The following is a 5,149-nucleotide window of genomic DNA, read 5'->3' on the forward strand; positions in this document are numbered from 1 at the left end:
TCTTATCAACCGCTGGTGCAATTATAGACGTCAAGCGAGGAAAGCTTACCTTCGAAGTAGGAGAAGAGAAAATAGAATTTATTCTTTCCCAATTCCTAAAAGCACCTTCTATAATTGACACATGCTGCTCTGCTGACATAATCGATGAGTGTGTTAATGAAATAAAATCCGAACCACATAAGGAAACCGAGATCCTAAAAATTCCTATACCGCCAATTTTTGAAGATGACAACTGGCGTGGGGAATATCAAGATAACCACCTGAGTGAATGTTTAGCATTAACTCCTGATCCTATACCTGGGCCTAAGAAACCTGCTATAGAATTTAAAACACTACCTACCGACCTTAGGTACGAATTTCTAGACGAAGAACAAAACCGACCAGTTATAGTTAACGCCAATTTAGGACAGACCGAGACTGAAAAACTACTTACTGTCCTAAGAAAATACCCAACCGCTTTAGGATATAACATATCAGATTTGAAAGGAATAAGTCCTTCCATCTGTATGCACCACATTATGCCCGAAGAAGATTGTAAAACCTCTAGGGAACATCAAAGGCGAATAAATCCTATTATGAGCGATGTGGTTAAAAAGGAAATCCAAAAACTGCTAGAAGCCGGAATCATATATCCAATATCCGATAGTAAATGGGCTAGTCCTGTTCATGTCGTACCAAAGAAAGGAGGAGTTACTGTAATCACTAACGTAAAAGGCGAATCTGTAGCACAACGTACCCAAACTGGATGGAGAATGTGCATTGACTATAGGAAGCTGAACAAAGCCACCCGAAAAGACCATTTCCCTTTACCATCCATAGATCAAATGCTCGAATGCCTAGCTAAACACTCACATTTCTGTTATCTGGATGGATACTCCGGATTTTTCCAAATTCCTATCCACCCTGACGACCAAGAGAAGACCACGTTTACATGTCCTTATGGCACGTTCGCTTATAGACGAATGCCTTTCGGACTTTGCAATGCACCCGCAACCTTCCAGAGATGCATGATGACAATATTTGCCGACTTCCTGGATGGAATAATGGAGGTCTTTATGGACGACTTCTCTGTCTGTGGAGGAAGTTTTGAAACATGTTTAGAGAACCTTGAATCAGTACTCAAACGATGCGTAAGTGTTAACCTTGTCCTTAATTGGGAAAAATGTCATTTCATGGTTCGACAAGGAATCGTACTTGGACACATCGTATCCGATAGAGGGATCGAAGTGGATAAAGCTAAAATCGAAATTATCGAAAACCTTCAACCTCCCAAAACGGTTAGAGAAATAAGAAGTTTTCTAGGACACGCTGGTTTTTACCGACGTTTCATCAAGGATTTCTCTAAAATAACCAAACCCTTAACTAAATTACTGATGAAAGACGCCGAATTCATTTTTACCGATAAATGCACTGAAGCATTCCATATGCTTAAACAAGCATTAATCTCTGCGCCAATTATGCAACCTCCCGACTGGAACGAGCCTTTCAAAATAATGTGCGACGCAAGCGATTATGCTGTAGGAGCCGTTCTAGGGCAAAGAAAAGATAAGAAACTACATGTCATATACTATGCGAGTAGAACCCTAGACGAAGCTCAAATGAATTACGCCACGACAGAAAAGGAATTATTAGCTGTCGTATTCGCGTTAGATAAGTTCCGTTCTTACCTGGTAGGAGCCAAAATAATCATATACACTGACCACGCTGCTATTAGGTACCTCTTAACCAAGAAGGACGCCAAACCGAGACTGTTGAGATGGATCCTGTTATTACAAGAGTTCGACTTAGAAATTAAAGACAAAAAGGGAACTGAAAATGTCGTAGCAGATCATCTCTCTCGACTGGAAAATCTGAAACCCGAACAAGTACCAATTGACGATGATTTCCCTTATGAAAGACTCATCGCTCAGTTAGAAGCTAACAAATTAGAACCATACCATCCAATAACTGCAACCAATAACTTCGCAGAAGTAGCTTTAGTCCGCTCTGACACACCTTGGTATGCAGACTTCGTAAACTACCTAGCTGCTGGTGTACTTCCTCCTGATCTAAGTTACCAACAGAAGAAGAAATTTTTCCATGACCTAAAACATTACTATTGGGACGACCCGCTACTTTTCAAAAGAGGCCCAGATGGAATCTTTAGACGTTGTGTACCCGAGGAAGAAATAGGAAGCATAATAACACATTGTCATTCTGCACCGTGTGGAGGACACCATAGCACATCTAGAACCTGCGCCAAAATCCTTCAATCTGGGCTCTTCTGGCCCAACCTGTGGAAAGACGTTTATTTTGCTGTATTAAACTGTGATAGATGCCAACGAACCGGAAATATTTCGAGACGTGACGAAATGCCTCAAAAGGGCATTCTAGAAGTAGAAATATTTGACGTCTGGGGAATAGACTTTATGGGTCCGTTTCCATCATCATTCGGAAATCAATATATACTCGTAGCTGTCGATTACGTTTCGAAATGGATAGAAGCTATAGCTTCTCCAACAAACGATACACGAGTAGTTATCAAACTCTTCAAAAACGTCATCTTTCCTAGGTTCGGTGTGCCAAGACTGGTAATTAGCGATGGTGGGTCTCATTTCACTTCAAGAATCCTTGAGAAACTCCTTCGAAAATATGGAGTAAATCATCGAATAGCTACACCATACCATCCACAAACAAGCGGACAAGTAGAAGTATCTAACCGCGAAATAAAACAAATATTGGAGAAAACTGTTGCTATATCTAGAAAAGATTGGTCAACCAAGTTAAATGAAGCTTTATGGGCTTATAGAACAGCTTTCAAAACTCCGATTGGAACCACCCCTTTCAAACTCGTTTATGGAAAATCATGCCACCTTCCGGTAGAGTTAGAACATAAAGCCTATTGGGCCATTAAAAATTTAAATCTAAACTACACTGCCGCTGGTGAGAAACGACTTCTAGACATAAACGAATTAGACGAACTTTGACAAGACGCTTACGAGAACGCCAAAATCTATAAAGAGAGAACGAAAAAATGGCATGACAAGCGTATATCTAGGAAAAATTTTAACATAGGCGATAAAGTACTTCTATTTAATTCTAGATTAAAATTATTTCCTGGGAAGTTACGATCTAGATGGTCTGGCCCTTTCGAAATTACTAACATATTTCCGAGTGGAGCGATAGAAATCAAAGGAGAAACCGTCAAACCTTTTGTCGTAAATGGGCAACGTCTTAAGTATTACCATCATCTCGAACACGATGAAAACATCCAAATTTTTAAACTTGACGAGCTGCCCGCTCTTTCAAAAAAATAGTTTTCTATTTTAAAATCGTCGAGCTTACGACATAAAACAAAGCGCTTGGTGGGAGACAACCCACATTTATTTTTAATTATTTTTATTTTTTTTAATATTCTATTTTTGAATTATTTTAATTTTAATTATTCTTATATTTTTCCTACATTTTATAATAATTACTATAATTATAACCGCTATCTTTAAATCGGAAAAATATTTCCTTTATATAATTATATTTATTATTATAACTTGTTACATTTTATTTTATTTTATTTTATTTTTCTCTTTATTTTTTTCCTTTTTTTAAACAACACTAGCCTAGTTCTAACTTAGTCTTAATATTTTCAACTTCTAGGTTTCCCTTAATTACTAACTCATCAAGATGCAAGAAGTTGACAATATGGAAGTTGTGTTCCGTGGTAGAGGACAAGAAGCGAGATATGCTAAGCTTGCCGAAAGGCAAATGGATTTGACTCGCTATCCTCACCAGCCGACTATGAAAAGACTTGGTATCGAAGAAAGCGTCATGCACTTGCTGAACCAAATCGGTTGGACCGGTTCTCACCTGTTCCGCAAGTTTAGTACTTACCGAAAGCTCACTCTGGAATTCTTGAGCTCCTTGACTTATCTTCCTAACTGTGGACAAGGGCTGAGGAAAGGAGTTATCCTCTTTCGACTCTTTGGTTTAGAATATCAGTTTTGCATCCGAGATTTTGCTGAAATGTTAGAACTACCTCATGGATCAGATGCATACACTACAGTAGCTGAAGACAGTCTTGCCTACTGGGAGTTGGAAAGATTTTGGGGCAAGATCACTGGAAACGACAACCCTGAAGAGAATGAGTTTCAATCCGAGAACATCCATAACCCTGCTTTCAGATACTTGCATAAGATCATCGCTCATTACATTTTCGGTAAACCCGACAATATCATTGAAGTTTCAAGAGAAGAGTTATTCATCATGTTCTGCACCTCTCAGAATCGTCCGGTCAACGCCATCGCATTCATGCTAACTAACTTCGAGCGCATCACGCAAGACGAAGTTTCACGTATTCTGATAGGCGGATTTGTCACTATGATTGCTAATGCTAGAGGACTGAGAATACCTCTGCTTAGATTGACACCTTTTGGTTCCCACAACTCTATGGACATTCGTTTCTGCTTTAATCGAGGTATCATTGGTAACCTTGGACCTGATCAGTTTTATTTACTCATTGATAACAAAGTATTGGATCAGTTCACCTTACCTAGTCCAAGGACGAGTGTGCATAACCCTGCTAACTGGCTTTACTATGGTCAGATTCCTGTGAGAGAAGCCTCACCTGAAACCCCACAAGCTTATGAACATTTTGATGAAGAAATGCACGCATCGGAATTTGAGCCTGACACTCCTCCTGGATACTATGACCAAGGAAATATACACGAAGATTACCTTGAACCTGAATATGAACCTATGCCTGAGGATGATCATGTGCCTGAATATGAACCTCTTCCTGAAGATGAACCCATTCCTAAGTATGAGCCTGAGACTCCTACTGGAGAATATACTGAAGATATGACTGATGTCGAGCTTGAAACCACAACAACCTGCTGCATCCACCGAATCAGTGAACCAAAGAACTCCTAATCAGAACACACATGAGCAAGCCATTAATGCACTGCAACACGATGTACAACATGTGCTCAACGAGTTACACACTCTGCAAATGCACTTCCTCGATTTCATCGGCACCGTCAATGCTCAATTCAACGAAGTTTTCAAACACATTTACTCTAATGTGAACAACAATAGACGTGGCTAGATGTTACCGCTTAGATCATTAGATTTTATTTCTAGTTTTAGCAATTTCCAATTCCTAGTTTAGAATTTC

The sequence above is a fragment of the Vicia villosa genome, linkage group LG3 (assembly GCF_029867415.1).
Source record: "Vicia villosa cultivar HV-30 ecotype Madison, WI linkage group LG3, Vvil1.0, whole genome shotgun sequence".
Lineage (NCBI taxonomy): Eukaryota > Viridiplantae > Streptophyta > Magnoliopsida > Fabales > Fabaceae > Vicia > Vicia villosa.